Source organism: Bubalus kerabau, chromosome 7 (genome assembly GCF_029407905.1).
Source record: "Bubalus kerabau isolate K-KA32 ecotype Philippines breed swamp buffalo chromosome 7, PCC_UOA_SB_1v2, whole genome shotgun sequence".
NCBI lineage: Eukaryota > Metazoa > Chordata > Mammalia > Artiodactyla > Bovidae > Bubalus > Bubalus kerabau.
This window is the reverse complement of record NC_073630.1, coordinates 100,690,382-100,716,358: the sequence shown is the minus strand read 5'-3', so window position 1 is coordinate 100,716,358 and position 25,977 is coordinate 100,690,382. Positions and strand designations below refer to the sequence as shown.

Genomic DNA, 25,977 nt, shown 5'->3' with positions numbered 1-25,977 from the left:
AAAAAAAAGAACATTCATTAGCTTCAATATCAGTATGAGACACCAGTAGCTATTATTTCTTAAGCCAGGAATGTTGTGGCAACTTGTATCTACATGTTAAAGTTTTTAACATCAATGTAGGTATAGTATTCTAAATTCCACTAAAATGAGAAAACTTTGGTCTAGAGGGTTTAGGTGACATTAATGTATTGCCTTCTCCAAGAAGCCTTCCTTGAGCCTTCAGGATTGGGTACGCACTGTTATATCTCCCAAGAAACCTATGACTATGTTTATCATAGCTCCTACACATTATTTTATGTAGTGAAAATGTTAGTTGCTCAGTCATGTCTGACTCTTTGTGACCCCATGGACTGTAGCGCTCCAGGCTCCTCTGTCCATGGGATTCTCTAGGCAAGAATAGTGGAATGGGTAGCCATTCCCTTCTCCAGGGGATCTTCCTGACCCAGGGATCGAATCCAAGTCTCCTGCATTGCAGACAGATGTTTTTACTGTCTGAGCCACTGGCCAAGCCCTCCATAGTTTTATGTAGTAATGCAAGATAATAATCTGTTTTATCTATCTGTCTCCTCTGTGAGGATGCAGCTTCCTTGAGGATAAAGTTCCATTTCTAAGTCCAGTGCTTTTTTTTTTCCTCTGTGCTACAGTGTGATTTTCATACATGCCAGAGACCTGGGAGTTTTAAACCACAGAATGCCTTTCAGTCATTGAGAATAAATTACTAGCTTTATTATACAGGCTGGGTTACTCAGTGTGTCTTCTTTCTGTATGTAAGGTAATACTTAGGACATTTTCTTTCTTTTCAGACACCCACCCCACTGCATTTTAGTGGATGGGGGAGGCTCTGTTTCCAAAAGTTAACATCACCAGAGGGTGGCTTATAGTTATCATTGCCCCCTGGCAGAAAGGTTGCCCCGAACACTGGAGAACATTCACGGTTAATTTCATACAACCATGACCAATGGGACAAATCGCTCAGCTATGGAGACTCTTCAAGCTGAAAAGGCATAAAGAGATGTAAAGGGGGGAGCAGATCATGGGCTCTGCCCTGGGATTCAGAGGAGACTCACTGTGGGTGGTGTTGGACTCAGCTGCTGCAGCTGGACTGACATCTGCAACACGTGATTGACATCAGTGTAAAGAGGGTGTGAGGCAGGGTCCACCGGGGTTTGAACCCATGAGAACAGCAAAACCATCAGTGAGCCATCTCTTTCTGTCTAAAGCCTATCTAGGCTCACCCGACTTAACAGCACATCCGAGAGGTGCTGTGCGGTGTCTTAGATCACACAGAAGGTTAGAGGCCAGGCTGGGACTATTAACTGGATGGTCTGACTCTTCATAGATCCCAGAGAAAGACAGATTTTTAAGAAGTTGTGAAATCAGGTTAGGAATGCCCTGACTCTTGCCTCTTCAAAGCACAGAAGGTCATTGGGGTGTTCTGTGACTGCAGTGATTTGACACGGCAGCTTTCCATTGTTTCCTGGAGGTGGTTTCTTACAGATTAAGTAAGAAAAATATTGTAGTAGGACAGTCATCATGCATACACTGATCTTTACCGATGTATAAGAAGCAACAACCATGATGCATGCAAGACAGCGATGTAAGTGGGTTCTGTTCCTGTAGAAGCAACACCATGCCCTTCAATCAGGAAGCAGTAGTGCATTAATTGTCATTCAGTCATTAAGTTGTGTGCAATTCTTTGAGACCTCGTGGACCATAGCAGGCCAGGCTTCTCTGTCCTTCCTGCATATGTGTGCTAAGTTGTTTCAGTCCTGTCTGACTCTTTGCCGCCCTATGGACTGTAGGCTCCTCCACCAGGCTCCTCTGTCCATGGGATTCTCCAGGCAAGAATACTGGAGTGAGTTGCCAAGTCCTCCTCCAGGGGATCTCCCCAACTCAAGGATTGAACCCACATCTCTAATGTCTCATGAATTGACAGGCTGGTTCTTTACCACTAGAGCCACCAGGGAAGCTCATCGCTGTCCTTCACTAGTGCATAATTAAGACTATAATATTCTTTAGAATAATTTTTGAAAGATAGTAAACAGCTCGAGTTTGCTAAACACTTCACTTACTCAACATGCTTTGATGAATCCTGTTTCATTTGAACTTCACAGCTATTTCTGCATAACTCAGGAGGCAGTGAGAATGAAAAAAGTGAAAGTAGCTTAGTTGTGTCCAACTCTCTGTGACCCCATGGACTATACAGTCCGTGGAATTCTCCAGGTCGGAATGCTGGAGTGGGTAGCCTTGCCTTTCTCCAGGGGATCTTCCCAACCCAGGGATCGAACCCAGGTCTCCCTCATTGCAGACAGATCCTTTACCAGCTGAGCCACAAGAGAAGCTAGGAAGCAGTAGCAGACCCTCATTCTGCAGATGAAGAATCTGAAACCAGCAAGGTATGGTGATTTGCCCAAGATTACACAAAGTTTACTGTCAGAAATAGGACTAGAATTTTGCTTCTTTACCTCATGTTTTTGTGTAGCAAAGTTCACCATCCCTTGTCTAAAATGCTGAAATCCAAACAAAAACAACAGGAGTCTATTTTTATCCCTAACTTATTTGGTGGCAGAACATCCCCTGTCTTGACCTACTTTGGTAACAAAATCTGTTTTGAGATGCTGTGAAGCTCTTCATTGTCCTCTTAGGGAGAATGTTCATGTTTTACTACAGAAATTTTAACGTGTTCAATTACCAGATGTCCCAAACCAGTATATTTTCTTTGTTATATGAGTTGTCTTTCTAAAAGTCCACACACACAAAAACAAATTCTAATTTTAGAAGCACATTTGAACAGAAGAGTTTTGGATAATAATTGTCACCCTGAAGTAGACTGGCTCTGCCATCTAACAGTCAGGAAATGAAGTATTTCTGTTCACTAGATATAGTTAATATTCAATATAGGTACCATATGTGCATTACTATGTTGAGTAAATTAGACTATAGTGAAATAAACTGGATACTGACTTAGCAATTATTGTGAGGATTAAATAAGATAATTCAGGTAAGTCATTTGGTACAGTATCTGGCTTACAGGACACATTCCGTAACTAGAGTGTCAGCTATTACCTTTCTTTTAAACTTTGCATCCCCAAGAGTTAGTAGTGACAAGCAGGGAGGTTAAGTAACTTGCGAAGGTCACATGGCTAGTAAGGAGCACCACCATGACTGGACACCCAAACTGTTTCTTCCACCCAAAGCATATGCAAAACCAGTAGGGTAGAGATAATTCTGGGATCTTCCAGGGGACTCTAGAAATCCTTCCAGATCATCATTATGAAAATTAATTACCGAATCATTGGACTGGAGCATGTGGAAGTGCTGTTTAATAGCCTGCTGGGTAAGCCAGCTTTTGCTGGCTATCAACAGAGAGGGAGGGAAGGAGGAGAGAGAGAGAGAATGGGGGATGATTCCTGACTAGAGAATACTTTATAAATTAAAATGTTGGGATGGCTTTATGGAGTGATTGGCAAACCTCTATTCCAGAGAATTCTTATAAGAACAGTAACTTCCTTGGATGGATTCATGAGGTCTTTCTGGGAATTAGAGCAAAGACAATTCTTTTCTTTCTCAAGACATTTCCCCCCAGATTCTGTGGATTAGGCCAATGAAGCCTATGGTTTGGAGGGAAATTAATGATGACATATAGGTATGTGTGTATATATATATTAGGGGCTTCCCCGGAGAAGGCAATGGCACCTCACTCCAGTGCTCCTGCCTGGAAAATCCCATGGGTGGAGGAGCCTGGAAGGCTGCAGTCCATGGGATCACTGAGGGTCGGACACGACTGAGCGACTTCACTTTCATGCATTGGAAAAGGAAATGGCAACCTACTCCAGTGTTCTTCCTGAAGAATCCCAGGAACAGGGGAGCCTGGTGGGCTGCTGTCTATGGGGTCACACAGAGTCGGACACGACTGAAGTGACTTAGCAGCAGCAGCAGGGGCTTCTCAGGTGGCTCAGTAGTAAAGAATCCTCCTCCCAATGCAGGAGACCTAGGTTCGATCCCTGGATCAGGAACATCCATGAAGCGTTAGTGTTAGTTGCTCAGTCATGTCCCACTCTTTGAAACCCAATGAACTGTAGCCCGCCAGGCTCTTTCTTCCATGGGATTTTTCAGGCAAGAATACTGGAGTGGGTTGCCATTTCCTCCTCCAGGGGATCTTCCCCACGCAGGGATTGAACCCAGGTCTCCTGCACTGCAGGCAGATTGTTTATGGTCTGAGCCACCAGGGAAGCCCGTCTATATCTATAGGCATATCTATATCTGTATGATGAGAATTTGCTCCCATCCTGCCAGCTCCCCACACCCCCCCCCCCCCACAGTGGCTTTTTTTATCTCCTCCATGCCCTTTCCTTTGAACCTAGGCCTTTGGTTTTCCAACCAGGCTTTGGAGGTGAGTGCCGAGCTGGGGGTCGGGTATGGGAGAGCAGCCTGGGATGCGGGAGTGTAGGGGGCGAGGTGGAGGGCGCTCCGGAGAGGAGAGGGGACAGCGCCTGTCTCACAAACAGCTTCTCATCCCGCAGCTCCTTCCCCGTCACAGCTTACATCCCAGATGGTGGGAGGAGGGCTGTGGTCTGTGAGGACACGGGCTGGCGAGAAAGCGAGCCCCAGGGTGGCTCGGCCCGAGATGAAGCGACCCGGTGCCATTGTGTTGGCAGGCAGCTGCTCCGCCTCCCCCGTGTGCCGTCGCGTCTGGTCTCATTTGCGCTCAGGGAGGCGGCACTTGAAAGGTGGCCCCTCCCCCGGACTCCTTGACATTTGTCCAGAGATTAATTGGGCTAATCCCCTTCTTGGAAGAATAGGTTGCGGGGTGTGTGTTCGGGGAGGGCGAGGGGGCCGGCTGGGATTGAAGAGACGGGCATTAATGAAGGCGCTGCAGCTCGCTGGAAGCCTTTGAAGGAAGAAAAGAGCAAATTTCGCCGCTGTTCTCGGCCCAGGCTGACAGGTGGGCAGGGAGACTGCAGCTCTTCTGTTCTGCCCGGCTTTGCCAGAAGGTCTGTGCACACCAGCGGTAACGACTTTTGACAGCACCAGCTGTCACTCAGGGAGGCCGGGCTCCCAGCACACCTTGGCCTGCCATTCTCGAACTCGTAGCCAGGGCAGAAGGTGAGAGCCCAGAGCTGGGCTGTCCTGCTGTCCAAAGCCCACCTTGCTCAGATTCTTGTCTGGGATACTTACAAAAAGACGTTTACATTTCATTTTGAATCAAGCATGCAAAATAAGCACCATTTATCAGTCAAGATTTTTGGCAGAGGACCATGGACGGTGTTTTCTTGTGCTTTGTGCAGCTGTTACTGGGAGGGAAACACGCAGCTTTTCACCTTATTGTCTAATAATTGTTGTTCAGTCCCTAAATCATACCCGACTCTTTGCAGCCCCATGGACTGCAGCTCACCAGGCTTCCCTGTCCTTCACACAGAGTTTGCTCAAATTTATGTCCATTGAGTTGGTGATGTTCTCTATCCCTCTCATCCTCTGTAATCTTCTTCTTCTTTTTCCTTGCATCTTTCCCAACATCAGGCTCTTTTCCAGTGAGTCAGCTCTTTGCATCAGGTGGCCAAAGTATTGGAGCTTCAGCTTCAGCATCAGTCCTTCCAGTAATAATAGCTAGCATTTATTGGGAGCTTATTAGGTGTCAAGGCATCATTCTAAACATTTTCCATGTGTTAATTAATTTTTTTATTCTTAAATTGAGTCTTTATTTTCTAGAGCTAGTAACCTGCCCAGGGTCATTTTAAATGGTGGCATCAAAACTCAAACTTCTACAGTCCAACTTGTAACCCCACCCTCTTAACCACTGCACTAGGCTGCCTTGTTAACAGAGGAAAGGGAATAAACATTTCCAAGTTTAGAACATGACTTCAGTGAGATTGAACAGTTAATTGAGGATTATGCATCCCAGGAGAACTGAAGATAAAGAGCCATGGAAATACTTTGAGGTCCCTGGAAACCTCTGAAAGATATGTGCCTAATTGCACTATAGGTAGAAAAATTCTTTTCCAGCTACAGGATTCCAATCATGTGCTGTGTTTCTTTGTAACTTACTGCAGTCACTGGCATAATGAATATGAGAAGAGTGGTGGTTAATCAAATGAACTTGCAGGAAGAGAGTTCTTCAAGTAGGATTTATATTGATGCCCATTATAAAAACTATTAATAGTGAGGAGTTTTTAAAATGTCACTGCAAAGTGAAAGGAAATCTGCAAAGGTAGGAATATCTGTTCATCCTTTACCAGAGGTAAGAAAACTAGGTCATAGAAATTACTTTGGGAGGAACTGAATCAACAGATCCAAATGTCAGAACAATGGTTGGAGAGCTGGGGGCATATATGTGGTTTTTGAACACAACGAGTAACATTCGACTTAAGAACATCTAATTAAACCTGGTTCTCCCTTCTATGTAACTGCTGTCCACCCAGCAGGCAGCACATACGTCCTCTCCATTTCCAACTGAGTTTTTTTTTTTTTTTTCCCCCTGTGTCATGAGGATTGATTTCTAGGCACTAGAGAGACCAGTACAGATTCTCAAGTGGGGTAAGGAAGATAAGAGAGAGTAAATGTAGAGTCAGCTCATCTCCTGTTTGATCTTCAAAACCATCCAAAGAAGGTATGCTGTCTTCACTTAATGGTGAGGCAACTAGAGATCAGAGAGGTTGCTAACTGGAGCCTCTCCAGTGAGTAAGTAGCCAAACTGGCTTTGTGCATAGGCGGTGACACCCAGAATGGGACTTCCACGCTGGGTCCACTCCTGCTGGTCACCATGTGTCCAGTGCCAGGTAGTAAGGATTAGGAAGGAAGGAGGGGGAAGCCTCATCCTGCCACCTTGCCCACCCCTGTTTGCTGCTAGGTCCTTTTGCTGCATCCAGAGTCAGTCTCCTTGCTACAATAGGGGAGAGGGGAAGGGGGAGGGGAAGAAAGTAGGCATCCTTGCTTCCTAATTCCTCATTTTGTCCCTTTCTCCCAGTTCCCACAGCCCCCCTCCTCATCTCCCAACTCTGGTCTCATCCCACGCAGAGCCTCACTGCTCACTTGGACCAACCAGAAGCTACACTGCTGTTGACTCCTTAATAGAAGTGACTTTAGATTTTTGCCTCCATCGTGGGATGACTGCTAGGTCACCGTCGCTCCATCTGCCATTCCTGGCACCTACGTGCCTGCTCAGTGGCCAGTGCTGTGCACCTGCCTGGTGTCTTGTCTTACACAACAGCACCAAAACCTACCCTCCCCTCCCTGCCCTACTTTAGCAAAGATAAAAGAGCACACTCCATGGTGAAAAAAAAGAAAATGACTTCAGTCATCTTTACTGAACTCCTAGGTCCGACACACACCTGAGAGGTGAATCCTCTTGTGTCTTCTGGAAGCAGTTTTTCGGTAGTTATCACCCATAGAAGGATTTGGCTGAAAGTTTGAAACACAGAAAAAAACCCGGATGCTTCAGTTTTTCAGAAGAGCACGCACCTGTTCCAAACCAAAGATTTCCAAAGAAACTAGAAGCAACCTCTTTTTCCAAGTTGGGGATCACTGGACAAATGTCCTGTTCTTCTATACATAGAGTAGTTTCTAATAACATGCTCAGTAGTTTTTGCATGAATAAGGTGTCTTAATTCTACAAAGTAATGTCATCTAGGGGCTTCCCTGTTGGCTTAGCAGGTAAAGAATCCACCTGCAATGCAAGAGACACAGGAGACTCGAGTTTGATCCCTGGGTTGGGAAGATTCCCTGGAGGAGGACATGGCAACCCACTCCAGTATTCTTGGCAGGAAAATCCTATGGACAGAGGGGCTACGATCCATGGGGTTGCAAAGAGACATGACTGAAGCAACTGTTTACACACACACACAATGTCATCTACATCCGTCTGACTTTATTTTAACATGGCCCAACTTGATAGGTGACAGGATCAAACCCAACCTTTCCTCCTTGGTGCCTCGCGCGCCGATACCACGTGGCGATCATTCACTCTCCTGCCTTCCACTCACATCGGATGTGAACTCTTTGGCCGCACAGACCCTGTTTTAACTTACCTTGCATCTTAGCGTAACATCCTTCCACTCTTACCCTGTCCAATCCATTTTCCACACAGCAGCTAGAGAGAGCTTTTGAAAACATAAATCAGATTGTGTCATTTTCTCGCTTAAAACTTTTCAGTCTCCCCACAGCCTTAAAATATGATGTGCGTGCCTGACTGGGACTCCTTGCCTCCTGCAGGTCCAGGCTCTCGTCTCGTCTCCAGTCTTGCTCCGGGCCTGCTGGCCTTTGCTCAGTGCTCTGCTGCCTCAGGGCCTTGGAGCATGGTTTTCTGACGGTCTGGAATGCTCTTCTCCTGGCTTTTGCGGAGTTGGCTCCTTCTCTTGCCTCAAGTCTTAAACACTTAAATGCCACCTTAAATGTCAGAGAGACCTTTCCCCGAACGCTCCATCTGATATAAGTCTTCCCTGTTACTTTTTATGTCTGCATTCTGTTTACTATCTTTATATGTACAATCAGCAATTACTTTATTGCCTCCTTTGGGGGGTTTTGGGGGTATGTGTGTGATGTGTGTGCTTTTTTTTTTTATTGGAGTATAGTTGCTTTACAGTGCTGTGTTAGTTTCTGTTGTACAGCAAAGTCAGTGAACCACACATATACATATGTCCACTCTGCTTTGGATTCCTTCCCATCTAGGTCACCACGGGGCAGTGAGTAGAGTTCCCTGTGCCATACAGTCAGTTCTCATTAGTCATCTATTTTATGCATAGGAGTGTATGTATGTCAATCCCAACCTCCCAAGCCACCCCACTCCCTTCCCCCTGTGGTATCGTCCTGTTGGCTCATTTAGCACTCTCTATTTCTCTTACTAAAATTCAGGCATCATGAGAACAAGGTTGGCATGTGTTCACAGATGTATCTTCAGCACAAAGAGTAGTCTTGGTGTGGAGTGGAATGTCTATGTGTTTAATAAATGAATGCTGGAAAGAACAAATGAACAATTGAACTGATGAACAATACCGTCATTACCCAGTAGGAATTACGTGTAAAGCGTCTCCCAAGGGTTTGTAACTTCTGTGTGTACTCAGGTGGAGACTGTGACCTCTCACATTTGTGAACAGACCATCCACAGGGAACCAGAAGAAAGGTAACTCTTACTAGGAGAGGGCTGCCTGAAAGCAGAGTTGGTATTCAAAGTCCCAGTCTCACCTTCTCCTGCTGAATCCTGTATGCTTCTGGGTCCAAGATGGCTCGAGAACCTTTGGATGCTCTACATACAAAGAAGAATAAATTGGGAGGTTCACTCTTTATTTTGAGAGATAAAGTACTTTTATAGGAAGCTTTAAAATAAATGCATGCCTAGTCACTCAGTCGTGTCTTACTCTTTGTGACCCCATGGATTGTAGCCCACCAGACTCCTCTGTCCATGAGATTTCCCAGGCAAGAATACTGGAGTGGGTTGCCATTTCCTTCTCCAGGGGATCTTCCTGACCCAGGGATCAAACCTGTGTCTCTTACATCTCCTGCATTGGCAGGTAGATTCTTTACCACTGCGCCACCTGGGAAAGAAATTGATTAGTTGGAATCTGACCCCAAAGGCTGCTACCTGATGCTGACCAAACAGGTTATTTGTACTGCCTGATCCAAAGCCCTTTGTTTCTCATTAAAAAAAAAAAAATTTTTTTTTAATTTATTCATTTTGTCTGTGTCGGGTCTTAGTTGCAGTGCTCTGGCTTAGTTGCTCCATGGCAGGTGGGGTCCTATTTCCTAAACCAGGGATCAAATCTGAGTTCCCTGCATTGGAAGGCAGATTCTTAATCACTGAACCACCAGGGAAGTCCCACCATATGTCTCTTTTTTAGGCCTGTTTTAGCATCCTGAAATGCAAGGGAGTGAGTTTCACTAACTCTATAAGCCTACAGGATGACTTATTTTTTGCTTCAGCCTGACGATCCCCACATTTAAAACAAAGAAAAGAGGGCATGATCCCAACAGCTCCTGGTGTCCCCCGTCCCTCTATAGCTCCTCAGTTTGTGCAGCAAAGCCCTGGGAGCTACCATGGAAAATAACTTCCCCTAAACATCCAAGTTATTCAGATTATTTGAAATGCATTTCCTTGGACAAAGATGCTATTGTATTTGAAACTTTATATTTGCTTATACTTACAATGCTTAGCAGAATTTTCAGTGTATCGTGCTGGTTTAGTTCCTGTAGCACTATTGATGATAACTAACATGGAATCAAAAGAGAAAATGACAGGGATTGTTCTAAGGAAAAATTTATTTCATCCCTGGGTTATCAGCTCTTTTGAGATTGTAAAATAATTTCCTAAATTGTGGCCTAAGGTGATCATCTCCTCCATACAGTCTCCTGTCTCCATCACAGAGTTGAAATCCTTGTTTATTGCTTTTGAATCATTTATGGATTTAAAGCCACCCCGCTGAGCACCGACTCATCTCAGCCAGGTGCACTGGGCCTCAATGGGTTGGCAGTGAAATGTGGGGTCCCAAGCAGGGAAAGAGATGGAAACCGCATTCACAGTTTATTTGCTCACAGATGTTCACATAATAGCGGCTGAAATTTAAGAAGTAGCTTCTTTCTCTTTGTATGGGACAGAGACAAAGAGAAACAGTTGTGTGGGGGTTGGGAAGGCAAGGGGCGATGAAGCTGTGAGAAGAATCGGGAATACCTAGGTTCACCAGCCCTGGAAAGAGAATAAACTCATTGACAGGGATATTGATTTTCATTTCTGGAAATAGAGACCTGGGTATTTGGCTCTGGATGATTCATCAGCAAGTGATTTTTACAGGAGGAAGGAACTAGGAGGCCTGATCATGGATGAGGGCTTGACCACTGGTTGTCCCCGCTCCACCCCCACCCCCCGCCTTGTCCGCATCCCCTGAAATGCAGCAGGAGAATCATCACGTAGCCTCAGGGTCGTGACAGCGCCTCATGCTTTGTAATACTGCTAAGATGTCAGCTACATACTTCTCCGCCCGTGTCCGCACACTCAGCTTTGGTCTGTGTTTGCCACAGGGACCTGGCACATGCGGTATTGAGTTCTCTGTTTTCGCATGCAAGAAAAGGTGGGACAGCATGAGTGAAAGAGAGACTCTGATTTTCTCGGCCAGAAGTGTAGAAGCTGCTGTCTTTCCTCTGATGTCTGGCGGTTCTGAAATCACAGTCGATAATCAAGTGAATAATTGCTTGTGAATTATGATTTTTATGGTCCGAACAGCTAAATTTCTTTCAGGTTTGGTTAAGTGTGCTCAATCACTCGGTAGTGTCTGACTTTTTGCGACCCCCATGGACTGTATCCTACCAGGCTTCTCTTTCCATGGGATTTTTAAGGCAAGAAAAATGGCACGGGTTGCCATTTCCTGCTCAGGGATCCTCCTGACCCAGGGAACAAACCCACGTCTCCTGCATCTCCTGGATTGCAGGCAGATTCTTCACCACTGAGCAATCGGGGAAGCTCCAGTGGGTAAGTGAGTCAGTGTTTTAAGATGCTTTTCCAATATACTATGATTCTTCTAAAAATTGTATTTATCATGCCATATGTTAATTTCATGTCACCCTGAGGCCTCAGATTCGAGTTTCTCTCTTCTCACTTGTCCTAGCAACCAGTGCTTATTTCTGTTGAAGCATCAATGCAGATAAGACCATGACTGATTTTCAAGGCCAACAGACATTATTCTATTGCTATCTCCAGGTGTCTCATTTTTATCAGTGTGACACTTAAACACATGTTAATACATGTAATTTGGCTCACATCCCTTACTTTCTCTCAACTTTCACCTTGTGAATAGTAACACTCACTAGTCAGGGAAGGCTTGCTGCTGTACAAAACGACTCCCACATTTCAGTACCTTCACAAAGCAAAAATGCGTGTTTCTTATTCAGATGGGAGGGGTGGGGACATGCTCCATTCAGAAGCTCAGGGTCCTTCCATCTTGTGGCTCCACCTCCTTGTAGAACTTCAGTGACTTGTCCATTCTGCTGGTGATGACAGGAGGGTTAGTATTATGTACTGGAGTTGTTTATGGGTCAGACCTGAGGAGTTCACATTACACCCATTTTCCATCACTTAATTTTATTGACTGTATATCTATGGTGAGTATTTGTTTATTTGTTTTTTCAAGCAATCACATATGTTACCTGGAAAATCCCATGGACAAAGGAGCCTGGTGGGCTATAGTCCATGGGATCACAAAAGAGTCGAACATAACATAGTGACTAAACAACAACCCACTATAATTGTATATACATACATATATATACACATATATATGTACATACATACATATATACATACATTCGGGCTACAGTCCATGGGGTTGCAAGAGAGTCAGAAACGACTTAGTGACTAAACAACAACAACCCACTATATTTGTGTGTGTGTATATATGTGTGTGTGTGTGTGTGTGTGTGTGGTGTGTGTGTACATATATACACACATACATATAGTGGGTACTTCATTGTTCACTGTTCTCAATGAAACAGTTCTTACGTTTAATTTGTCCTTGCTTTTAGTTCATATTTAAGTCAAATACATAGAGACCCTTTTCCAGAATTGAACTTTCTTTGATTGATCCATAAGAATGGCATATCTTCAGTTTCACCAGATGTCCCGTCAAATCCCAGCTGATACCCTGATTTCCGTTGGTGATGCTGCTTTTGGATTTCTGGCTTCCAGAAGAATGAGAATAAATTTCCGTTGTTTATGTCACCAAGCTGGGGTAATTTGTTAGAAAGCCACAGAAAACTAATACAAGCAGCAGTCTCAATTTTTTTTGTTTTTATACCTATCAGCAAAACATATATAAAATATGTGTACTCATAAATATTTGCACATAATACTCTGCCAATATATTATATACATTATATGATACACAAAATAAAAAGTAAAAATGAACTGTTAACAAAGGAAATAAATGGTATAAGTAATTTTGTATTACTAATATAAAAATCTTTTATTCCTACTAAGAATTATATTCCTACTAAGAATTATATTTTAGTGAAGGCAATGTGATTGGATATGCTCCCTTAGTTTAAAATTTTGGCTTTAACACTTTATTAAAGATCTTTGTTAATATTCTGTTAAAGATCTGGTTCAAAGTTGAGTTTATTTCGATATAACCATTATTCTAATGGCTATTGTACCTGAAAAAAATACCTCACAAGGATATGCAAATCCAAAAGAAAGAAATACTTCTTTGACTGTGCTTACTAAATCAGGACATTCTTTTATTATCCAATCCCGTTTACTAATTTTATAAATGATTTTTTAAAGTTTTTTATTTTTAATTGGAAGATACTTACTTTGCAGTATTGTGATGGTTTCTCCCATACATCAATGTGAATTAGCCACAGGTACACATGTGTCCCCTCCCTCTTAAACCTCCCTTTTATCTCCTTCACTGTCCCACCCCTTCTAGATTGTCACAGAGCACTGACTTTGGGTTCCCTTTGTCATACAGCAAATGTCCACTGGCCATCTATTTTGCATATGGTAGTGTATGTTTCCATGCTACTCTCTCAAATTATCCCACTTTCTCCCTGCTCCATTATGTCCAAAAGCCTGTTCTCTAAGTCTGCATTTCCAATGCTGCCATGTAGATAGGTTCATCAGTACCATCCTTCATATATATATATATATGCATTAATGTATGATATTTGTCTTTCTGACTTACTTCACTTTGTATAATAGGCTCTAGGATGAACCTAGAACCGATGAGTTTTTAATACCATTCAGGTCATACTTTCCATGTTAACCTTGTCAATCAGTGCTCTTCTAAACTAATCAGATGATGTCAAGTTCCTGAACTTTTAACAAATAGGTTCATCTTGCATTCACCTAACAAACAGTTTCCAACCCTACTGAATGTCTTTATTGGGAAAATTTGAAAGTAGATGCAAGTCTTTAAAAAGATAAGATAAAAGAATATTTTAGGTGGGACATGGTGTTTTCAGACAACAAAACCATGTAATCATGGAAATATTTCTAGATATCTGTTTTCAAAATGTTCTCTTTTTTAAAAAAACAACTTTTAAATTCATTGCTAAAATAGTACTCTCTTGTGGAGGGGCAGATTGAAAAGAAAAAAGAGAAATCTTTGGAAAGTTAATTAGTAGATTTATTGTTTTGAAAAAGTATCTTCTAGATACCTTCCAGGGTTCAAAATCTCTTGTATTATAGAAAACATCAAAAAATTTGAACACTTGTAAAAGAGGACTATGAAACTCATTGTCGAGCGTGACAACTCTTCAAAACTGCCATGAAATAGCCGGTGAGCCTCTGTGGAGTATAGGAGCTCCATGGATGCTGCCATTCCATGGCAAAATACTTGAGGCAGTGAATGAATAATAATTGAATATATGTGGGTGTGGTGGGGGGGTTACTCCAAGTGTTTTAGATCAAAGAATTTGGGACGAGAAAGATGCATGCAAGAAGAGAAGAGGAGAATCTTTCCTTCCCTGCAGAAAACCAAGAGATCTTGAAAAAAAAAAAAACATTTTGGGATTGAGATATACACACTACTATGTATAAAATAGATAACTAATAAGGACCTACTGTAAAGCACAGGAGGGGCTTCCCAGATGGCCCAATGGTAAAGAATCTACCTGCCAGTGCAGGAGCCACAGAAGATGTGTGTCGATCCCTGGGTCAGGAAGATCCCCTGGAAGAGAAAATGGCAACCCACTCTAATATTCTTGTCTAGAGAATCGCATGGACAGAGGAGCCTGGAGAGCCACAGTCCATGGGGTGGCAAAGAGTTGGACATGACTGAGCCACTGAGCATGTACGTAGAGCACAGGAAACACTACTCAATACTCTGTAATGACCTATATGGGAAAAGAATCTTAAAAAGAGTGGATATATGTATATATGTAACTGATTCACTCTGCTGTAAGGCAGAAATTAACACAACATTGTAAACCAACTATAGTCCAATACAAGTTAATTTAAAAAGAAAGAAAAAAAAGCCATTTTTCTTCCACAGTCTTTAGGTCCATTCAAACTCCTAGGCATTTCTACACCGAGGCCCAAATCTTCTCTCTGCTGCTGGTGATCAGTCTTAAAAGAGCAGATGTTGTGGTTTAGTTGCTAAGTCGTGTCCAACTTTTTGCGACCCCATGGCCTAGAGCCCACCGGGCTCTTCTGTCCATGGGATTTTCCAGGCAAGAATACTGCAGTGGGTTACCATTTCCTTCTCCAGGGGATCTTCCTCACTCAGGGATTGAACCTGAGTCTTATCATAGCCCTGGGGTGGAAATATCAATGACCTATTTAAAAGAAGGGACCTGAGGCCCAGAGGAGACATTCAATCCATCAAAGTTCACACAAGTCAATGATAGCTGAGGACCTAGAACATAAACTGGAGCTTTATTCACTTAAACACCTGATATTCCAGGACAGAGAGCAAGCTGGTTTCTCTCCAAAGGTGGAAACGTTTTCTGTGGTGTCTGACACTCCATTTTTCTTAATTACCTAGTTGTGGTGCTCACAAAGATTCGAGTGTATCTTTGTGGGACTAAAGGAGAAAAGTCAGACTGTTCAGATATGAAACACTACATGAGCTGAAAGGGACATATTATCATCAACAAACTGTCAGAAGAAATAACCATGAAAAATTGCCTTTAAAGAAAACTGATTTCTTTATCGAGAGGCATCTGAGTTTCCAAATGGTGAACCTTAATCCATACCTTCCCTCGGGACATAAAGAGCCCCCAGGGAGTGAGTTTATAGTGAACAAGTCCTGGGGCCCTGTGAACATGAGCATGGTCCCAGGCACATCTTAGGTACTCAACAAATATTTGAGTGGATGGGTAAATGCATTGGCTGCTATCCTCAGCTTTCAGAATCTTTTCACTGCTAGACTGTAGCAAACCCTCCTCTAGTCTTCCTGGTTAGGATGTTGTAACACTGATGGAAGGAGCAGGTAATATGACCTATTGTTTACAAGGCAGATCCTATTATTAGTGTCCTTCCACAGGTACACATGTGAATGAGCTAGTATACTGAGGGTTTAGGAACCAGAATGCTTCTGGTTTCACCTTTGTCCTAGATGCCTGACTTACTCTGTTGTCAAATATTGGTGAGTTGGCCTGGACCTACACAGTAGTGGCCATTCAACTGGGGCTTCCCTGGTAGCTCAGATGGCAAATAATCTGCCTGCAATGCAGGAGACCTGGGTTTGATGCCTGGGTCAGGAAGATTCCCTGGGGAAGGGAATGGCTGCCCACTCCAGTATTCTTGCCTGGAGGACTCCATGGACAGAGGAGCCTGGTGGGCTACAGTCCATGGGGTGGCAAAGACTTGACTAACACTTTTACGAGCACTTTTTGAAGACCTGCTGTGGTCAGACATTAGGCTATGCTGGGGGAGTACAAAGATAAATGATTTAGACTCTGCTCTCAACTAGTTCATATATGAATGTGAGAGCGGGACTGTGAAGAAGGGTGAGCGCCGAAGAATTGATGCTTTTGAACTGTGGTGTTGGAGAAGACTCTTGAGGGTCCCTTGGACTGCAAAGAGATCCAACCAGTCCATTCTGAAGGAGATCAGCCCTGGGATTTCTTTGGAAGGAATGATGCTAAAGCTGAAACTCCAGTGCTTTGGCCACCTCATGTGAAGAGTTGACTCATTGGAAAAGACTCTGATGCTGGGAGGGATTGGGGGCAGGAGGAGAAGGGGACGACAGAGGATGAGATGGCTGGATAGCATCACTGACTCGATGGACGTGAGTCTGAGTGAGCTCCGGGAGTTGGTGATGGACAGGGAGGCCTGGCGTGCTGCGATTCATGGGGTTGCAAAGAGTCAGACAAGACTGAGCAACTGAACTGAACTCAACTAGTTCATCATTTAGTACCTGGCAGCCCCCCAGTATAAGGGCTGCACTAGGTACGTGCACTTGAAGGAAGGCTGTGCTGTTGGTGTATTCTGTGGACCCCTTGGGATATAATTTAAGATAGAGTTGTCAAAATTGAATTTTAATGATATTCAGGGAAAAAAGGAGAAAGATGAAGCTTTTGGGGCTCGCTCTTGTTTTATAGAGGGAGTTATTTTTTTCAATTCTGGGTCTTGCTTGCTGCACGTGGGCTGTCTCTAGTTGTGATGAGCAGGGGTTACTCTCTAGTTGCAGAGAGGGCCTCTCACTGTGGCGACTTCTCTTGTTGCAGAGCACAGTCTTCAGAGCACTTGGGCTTTAGTAGTTGCTGCATGCAGGCTCAATGGTTGTGGCTCATGGGCTCTGGAGAATAGACTCCATGGTGGTGGTGCATGGGCTTAGTTGCATGTGGAAACTTCCTGGACCAGGGATCAAACCATGACCCCTGCATTGACAGACAGATGCTCATCCACTGTACCTCCAGGGAAGTCCTGTGGCTCACTTTTAAGCTCACCCTCCATTCCCTAAGCGTGGGCTTAGGCAGTAGTCAATTTCCCCACCCAAAGATGAGCCTGAAAAGATCATTGTGGCAGCAATGTGAGAACAGCAGCAGAGCACAGTTGAAGAAAACAAGACTGGTTTTTGGGGGATTGGGGTCTGTGGAGGATGGTAGAGAGGTTACAGAGAAGAAACTGTGTGTGAAGGACATGCTGTGTATAAGGATGTAATCAAGAGTTTATGAATAACTAATGTTTACTGAGCACTCATCATTTGTCAGGCCCCGTTCTCAGCATAATACATTCATTATTTCCTTGAATCTTTACAACAACCCTATGTGGTTGATATTATGATGATGATGGTATTTTTCAGATGCAGAAACTGAGGCATGGAGTCACAGCTAGGAAGTGGTAGGGGCAGGTTTTGAACACTTAACCTCTACTCTGCTTCACTATACTTGACAGATTGAATGTAAGAAGTTCATTGAAGGGAGGGCCCAAGGTTGACACTGGGTTTCTTGTTTAGAAACCACTCCCCATGATGGCTTCACTGTGGTGGGGAACACAGAGGACGAGCAGATTGGGGAGGCTGGGAAAGAGTGTGGGCTGGGACAATTTATTTTAGAGACTGAGGCATCTTTGGGATCTGCAGATGGAGAGGTTCAATTAGCCTGTGGCTTACGGTTCTGGAATTCAGGAGAGAAATCTGAGCCTAGAGAAATTGAGCTGGATCTGAAGAAACAAAGAGAAACCAAGAAACAAATGAAAAAAACAGACATAGCAGGAAACGAAATATTTTTAATAATACTTGGAAATTTGACTTTTTATTTTGGATTGTTGATATCCAGAGTCGCCAGATAGCCCAATCCTCAGAATTTATGCAACAGCAGCCTTCATGCATAAAGATTATACATCTGACTTTTCTCATTAGGAGGTCAAGCTCTGAGTGATACATATGCATGTGTGCTCAGTCACTCAGTCATGTCCGACTCTTTGCAACCCCATGGACTGTAGCCCGCCGGTCTCCTCCATCCATGGGATTTTTCAGGCAAGAATACTGGGGTTGCCATTTCTTTCTCCAGCGGGTCTTCCCAGCCCAGGGATTGAACCCACATCTCCTGCTTCTCTTGCATTGCCGGTGGATTCTTTACAGCTGAGCCACTGGGGAAGCCCTGAGTGATATATATATATATATACATACATACATACATACATATACACACATATACACACACACACACATATATACACATGCATATATATTATAGATATAAACATATATAGATATATCTAGATATAAACATATATAGATATAAACATGTATAGATCTATCTGATGATGGACAGGGAAGCCTGATGTGCTAGAATCCATGGGGTGGCAAAGAGTCTAACACGACTGAATGACTGAACTGAATTGAACTGAGACCTATCTATATCATTCTAATCTTTTGGTAGCAGTAATGGATTTACAAGCACGTATCCCTAGTCCTTCCCTCAGCATTTATGACACCAATGACCAGCATCATTGGTAGAGTTTATGTCCACAGAACTAATCAACCTACACAGACATCAGAGGCAGGGCCTTGGTCCCCCTGGTATTGCATGCCCACCAAAGGGAGTACCAAGAGAGAAGTGATGCTGCTGACATTTTTATGAGCCTGTAAAAGTAATGTTTCAGAGCTTATCTATCCCATCAATCTACTTCCAGAATGAATGGAACATTCTACATGGTGAGGCAGATAAATCAGCCGCATGCCTGTGCAGTTCTTTGTTCCCTGTTCAACAAAAGGGGCTGCCCACCTGCAGCTGTGGCCTGCAGGACACTGCCTTTCAGTCTTCAGTCAAGGATGTTCTGCCAGGGCTGCACGTGCACTCCCTCCAAACCCAGATCAGAGTATGTCTCCGTTTTCTGACTTTCGTTGAATGCCTATCAGGGTATCGGTTTCTTGAGGATCTCAGGTGATGAGTGGTTTCAAGGCAGAGATCTTAGTATTAGGTTGATGCTGCCTGCATGGAGGAAGTCGTTCCCCGTAAGCTCACAAAGCCTCTGTCTGTCTTTCTGTGGGGCAAGGTGGTGGGCAGTGCCACTCCACACCAGAACTCAGGGCCCCAGGGACCTTACTAGTCAGAAAATGAACAGAAAATTCCAAAGAGAAAGAAACCAGTATATTAAGGAGCCAATACATTAAGTGGTGGAAATTCACTCTGAAGAAAACCTGGGGCTGCAGATTTCTGAAGACGCAGGATGACAGGTGCCCCAGGACATGCCTCTCTTTCTCTCTAATAGGAATTGCCTGAAGGGCTATTCCTTCTCGTCTCTGTGTAGCCAGGATAGCTGTTGCTAAGAGAGTCACCTCTGGGAGAAACCCATGTTTTCTTGAAAGGGATTTAGCATTATTCTCCCTTCTCTCTTTAAGCTACAAGTCTTTAAATTTTTAAGTGTCTTCTCCTCTCTATAGAAAAAAAAAAAAACTTGACTAAAGATTCTTAGTAAATGTATATATTCTTAAATTGTGTGTATTTGTATGTTATGAATGTTATAAAATTCTACCGCTTGCTCATTGAAGTGAACCGTATTGCAATGCCCATGAGTGAGAGTAGTAGTATTGATCAGTTTCAGTTATTGATTATTAGGAATTGTTAGTGAAAAAGAAAAATTTGTTGTAATGAACTCTCTCCATATACATGGATATCCCAAACTTAGAAAGCCAGAATTGGGGAGCAGGAAAACTGGGAGAGACTTCTGCCAGGGTTTAACAGAGACACGATGGTAGAAGTCAGCACGTTCATCTATTTAATGGGTAGGCATCGCTCACCTCCTTTGTTGGAGAAAAGTAAGTTCCCATCTGAATGAACCTCTGTTTTCCTAAAGGGGCCCAGCTCCCCTGTTTACATGACTCAAGTGGGTGCCATTTACAGAGGCTACATGGAGGCCCTAGAGGAAGGTGGCATTGGTGAGGGAAGCTAAGGAGTCTGCTGTCTGGAGGGCATAAGTGCTCAGATGAAGAATGATGCCAAGTGAGGGGGAGGGGAGAGGAGAGGGAGGGGCTGCTTTTCCTGATGGTGGGAATCTCTGGAGACAGTGGAGCTGAGGCTGGCCCTGACTGCCAGGAGGCGGCTAGTCCGGTGGTCTCTGAGGAAGAGCATTCTGGGTATTTGTTTTGGGTCCCATCTCTGCATCCCTGGTTTCAGGTGACCACAGCCCAGCAGGCCTGAGGGCCTGGGAATAACCTCCTGAGGGGCCGGTGGGTTCCCGGCGAACGGGAGACTCATCCTCAGCAGCTGGGAGCTGCCACATAAATAAGGCACCAGAGCTTTGTTGCACTCAGTCTGCTCCCTGTCAGCTGGACAAGGCACCCGCTTTGCGCTCGCTAATGATGGGTCTGCTTTCTGAGGCGCCGTCCAGTTCTGAAGCATAAACTGTGAACTGGTTAAGCCCAGCTCCTCTCTCCCCATGTCTCCTCCCTCCACAAGACCAGGTCCTGAGAAGTTTGTCAAGACTGTTATGAACATGGATTGCCATTGCCTTGTATAAAGTGAATGTCCAAGGCATGCAAGCAGTTTGATCATCAGCTGGCTAGACCTTGGCCTGTGCAGTAAGTTGCCTACACATGAACCTTCAAGATGTGAACTTTCAAAGATGCAAGTGTGCATTCCATCAACGTCAGGAGTAAGTGGAATTGCAGCTTGCCCTGCATCTCCTATCACTGACAATCCTTCAGCTCTGCCATCTCCCACCTCCCCTTCCTCCTCCAGTCAGTAACTCTTCTTGCCAGTTCACTTGATGCCAGACTCAATGCCAGCTGGTGTACTGGACTACTGTGCTTTTCAATTGTCCCGTACTATAGAATTAAAAAATGTTTTCTTTAATTTTTTGTGTGTATTTTTACGTTATTATTTGTGGAAAGTATTATAAACCTATTACAGTACAGTGCCATATAGTTAATTGTGTGAGTTAAGTACCTAGGCAAATTTTGTTGGACTTAGGAATTGCTCTAAGAACAGAACGCATTCGTATGTAGGGAACTTACATACCTACCCAGTGTTTTAGAAAATGAACCTATATGACGCTGCTTGTAAGAAGAGGCCGAGGTAGGAACTTTGAACTTTTGCTGTATGGACAGTTGGGAGCTTTCAGAGTGTCTTTCCCCATATGTGTCTACTGAGCTTTTTTTAAATTATAGGAGTAACATATTTCTTAATAAGTCCAACAGTACAGTGGTATTTAAAAAGTTAATAATCTCCAATCCCCTCCTTCTCTAATAACTTGTATCATAGAATAGTACAGAGTCAAGAGTGTAGACTCTCAGTCAGACACCCACGTGTAAAGCCTGCCTACCACTTGCTAGCTATGTGACCTGCACAAGTAAATCTGTTTTGGCCTTGGCTTCCTTATTTGTAAAATGGGAACGATAGCAATCTTCTACATACCTTAGAAGATTGTTGTATGAAATGAATAGCACATAATGCACTTAAAATAAAACCTGGTAAAAAGTAAAACCTATATTCATATTAGCTAATATGCGGTGTGACTTCACTCTTTTTCTTTGTTTTCTCTTAAATCGAATTATCGTATAGAACTTAGTTGCTCATTTAAAAATTTTTTTTATTGGAGTATAGTTGATTTACAGTGTTGTTTTAGTTTCTGCTGTACAGCAGAGTGAATGAGTTATACATATACATATACGTACTCTTTCTAAGATTCTTTTCCCATATAGGTCATTACAGAGTACTGAGTAGAATTCCCAGTAATAAATAGTAGGTCCTTATTAGCTATCCATTTTATACATAGTAGTGTCTTTTTTCACCACTTAATCTATCATAAGCATCATTCTAGATCCAGATTCAAACATATATAGAGATTGTTATAAATTTTTAACAGCTGCATACTCCTATTTAATATTTATTTGTTTGAACATTATATTACATTCTTACATATGGATGTTTCTAAGTTTTTACTCTTACAAACAAGGCAGTAATAAAGACTTTTGAACATCTATCCTTTTGTATTTTTGCTTTTGTTTCAGAAGATTCTTAAAAGTGAGAATTCTGGATCGAAAGTCATGAGATTTTAAGATGGTAATAGATGTCCCAAAATATCATAGCAATTTGCACTCCTATCAGAAATATATGAGTGCTCATTTCCCCATGTGCTTACCAGCAGTGGATATTATCAATCTTTAATTTTTTTTCCAGTCCACCAGGCAAAAAATAGAATCTCATTGTCCTTTCAGAAGACATTTCTCTGACTGCTGTTGAGATTGGGTGCATTGAAAGTTCTGAGCTGGAGGGTTAAATAGTAAGATTCCTACTTTGGAAGCTCACTGGGGCTACGATATGGAGAACAGGTTAGAATGAGAGTGGGGAAGGCTGATCTGGAACAGGGAGAATGGTCAGGACATGATTTCCCTTCTCCTACCTTTACCTGTTACCTTAGTAATAACCTCTACTCCCAGATGTAATCCTCTCCCTTGATCTGTGTCCCGGGCTCCAGCATCACATTTCTTTCCCTGTGTTAGACATTACTCTGTGGTATCAGTTGTAGAGGCAGCTCAAACTCCAAATGTTCAGAGCAAGTTCCTATATTCTGTGCCCCCTTTCTACCAAACCAATCCTTTCTTTTCTTTTTTTTTAAAAAGTCTTGTCTGCACTGGATCTTTGTTGTGGTTCATGGCTTTCTTCATTGTGGCTCGTGGACTTTCTCTAGTTGCTCATATGGAGGATTCTCTAGTTTTGGCTCATGGGCTCAATAGTTATCATGTATCATGGGTACTCGGGCTCTCTAGTTGAAGTGCATGGGCTTAGTGGCCTCCACCATGTGGGATCTTAGTTCCCTGACCAGGGATTAAACCCATATCCCCTGCACTGGAAGGCAGATTCCTAACCACTGCACCACCAGGGAAGTCCCTCTCCTATTTTCTTGACTTAGTTAATGGCCTCACTACCCCCTTAACTCACTCTAGCACTAAGTTTAGTTAGTCTTTCCTGAACTACAGAACTTGGAGTCACTTTGCAGTCCTTATCTTTCCCTCCCACAGCCAATCCATCCCTAAATCCTCTGATTTACCTCTGGCTTGATCATTTCATCCTCCCTGCCTGCCATTCTCTCTGGAGCTGTCATCGGCTTACATTGCATCATCTTTTTCTTGATTATTGTGTAACTCCATGGGTTCCCAGCCTGATCATATTCCCTTGTCTTCTTCCATCATTCACCCCTAAATTGGGAAGGGAGACTTTCTTCTAAGCTCAGCTGAGTGTTTCTTTTCCTGTGAAGCCCTCTGTTTTTCACACTCTGATTCCAGACAGAACTCATAACTCCTTTGTGTGCCTTCTGTGCTCCCCACATTCTTAGGTTGCAAGACTTACCCCCATGACCAGCACTTGACTGCATGGTACTCTCTTTCTCCTTCACATGCATGTGACATCTTTGAGAACACGGGCCATGACCTCCTCATTCTTTTTATCCAGCACACTACTGGCAGAGGGAGCAGTTAACACTTTGTTGAAACAAGGACAGCCCCCTGATTTAAACTTTTGCTGCTAAGAATGATATTATTCATAAAATATCTCACCTTTAAAATTCTTCAAAATTTTAAATTGTAAAACATCACTTACTTCATGTAGAAAATGTGGGGAACATAATGAAAAGTAGAAACCAAAAGTGGTAGAAAGTCGTACATGTTCCTATTTAGCATTTTATCTTGCTTTTCCACCTTTTAGTTTAAGGATTACTTAATCATCTATAGTGGGAGGTTCCCCTCCACCTCCATGTCTCCATTCCTAGAATCTTGAGAGTCTTAGACTAAACTGAAGAGGAGGGAGCCTGCCATAATGTCAATTAATACTTCAAAGGGAAGGGCAATCTTTTAATAATGAAAGTAAAAAATAATGCTAGCAGAGGTTATCCTTCACAGTGTTTTGACAAGACGTAATATTTTTCACTGTGGTGCCACAGGGTCTAGAGTTAAGTTCTTGTAGGAATGAAGCACTGGATTAAATGAATAGATCATGGGTGCTCATCTTGACTCCCTACCATTCAATGTAGGCTTTATCTCTCATCATGTTTTTTTTTTTTTTTTTTTTCCCTAGCAGTAGACTTTCTCTGGTGAGATTCTACTTATCTGCTTTTTTTCATTTTAAGTGACCAACTAAAGCAATGAGAAAACTTGTATTTGTTGTCTGCTTTATAATAGGGCTTGAGAAAAGACAAGGAAGTGAGACATATCTCATTCCACCAAATCTCTATATCATTAGACCCAGAAACAAACAAACAGAACAGTTGAATTTCCTTTGGGATTTCTGGTCAGCTATGACAGTAAATTTATTTTGTAACTGACATTTCTCCCTCTTTCATAATGAGAGATGTGATTGCAATTTCCACTTGTTTGATGTGCTATCTTAATTTATATACTGAATCCCATGATGTTGGACATATAAGTCTTGCTTTTTTATATTATAGTAATTATATTCACTGATAGCTCAGTTGATAAAGAATCTGCCTGCCATGCAGGAGACCCGGGTTTGATTCCTGGGTCAGGAAGATCTGCTGGAAAAAGGATAGGCTACCCACTCCTGTTTTCTTGGGCTTCCCTTGTGGCTCAGCTGGTAAAGAATCTGCCTGTAATGCGGGAGACCTGGGTTTGATCCCTGGGTTGGCAAGATGCCCTGGAGAAGGGAAAGGCTACCCACTCTAGTATTCTGGCCTGGAGAATTCCATGAACTGTTCCATGGGGTTTCAAAGAGTTGCACACAACTGAGCGACTTTCACATGAAACATTTCTCAGGATTTCAGCTTTATATCCTTAAGCCTGTTCTAGAATTACTGACTCAAAGGATAAGAACAGTTTGAGGTTCTTGATACATATTGCTAATTGTTTCTAAAAGAGTTTTTTCAAATTTATACTCTGTTCTGTATTATATGAAAGTGGCCATTTTGGTCACATCTTTTCTAAGAATGAGTGTTGACAACTAAAAAATTAATCTCTGCCTAATCTGTAGGTGATCAGCAGCTCTAGAATTTTTGCAGTGTATCTTCACCTCTTCAGGAAACCTCTAGATAGACCAAGAGTTCATCTATCTATAAAGGTTTTAACTGAGCTAAAAGTCTGTTTCAGATTACTTTAAATGTTTTGATAATCCTATAATTCTTGGCCACCCTGAACATTATTCCCATTTACAAGGTGCACAGGTGTGCTTCAAAAATGGGTAGTTATAAATAATGTGGGCTGTGTCATCTTTGTGTAGGAGGAATGACTCCGTGTAAGAGAGATGGCAGCTGGAGGCCCCAGGGAGAAAAGAAAGGAAAGAAGATGTTTGATTAGGGTAAGTTGGGTCATCTGGGGGAAAATGAGCTCACTGACATCTGCTAACCATAAATCATAGTTCTATGGCCAAAGGACTGTTACAGAGTGTAACTAAGGGCTTGCTTTTCTTTTTTTCAGGTTAAAATAATATTGCACACATAATTCTCTAGGTAAAGGCAGGAGATGGGAAAGGAGGGAATGACACAGCAAAAACCTTGGGAGTCTGGACTACCTTCAAATTAGTATGCGCTGAACAGGCTTCCTTCAAGCCTGTTCAAACAGTAAAGAATCTGCCTGCCAATGCAGGAGACACAGCGGA

At 43.0% G+C, this 25,977-nt stretch overlaps 1 long non-coding RNA gene across 1 annotated transcript in view; it reads left to right on the top strand.

Annotated features, from left to right (window-relative positions):
* The window catches only part of LOC129658043 (uncharacterized), a 31,027-nt gene extending 5,406 nt beyond the window's left edge, over positions 1-25,621 (top strand). The window contains exon 3 of the long non-coding RNA XR_008717238.1: positions 25,600-25,621. This is a non-coding gene — a long non-coding RNA (uncharacterized LOC129658043). The remainder of the gene's footprint in view (positions 1-25,599) is intronic.
* Positions 25,622-25,977: the final 356 nt, after the last annotated feature.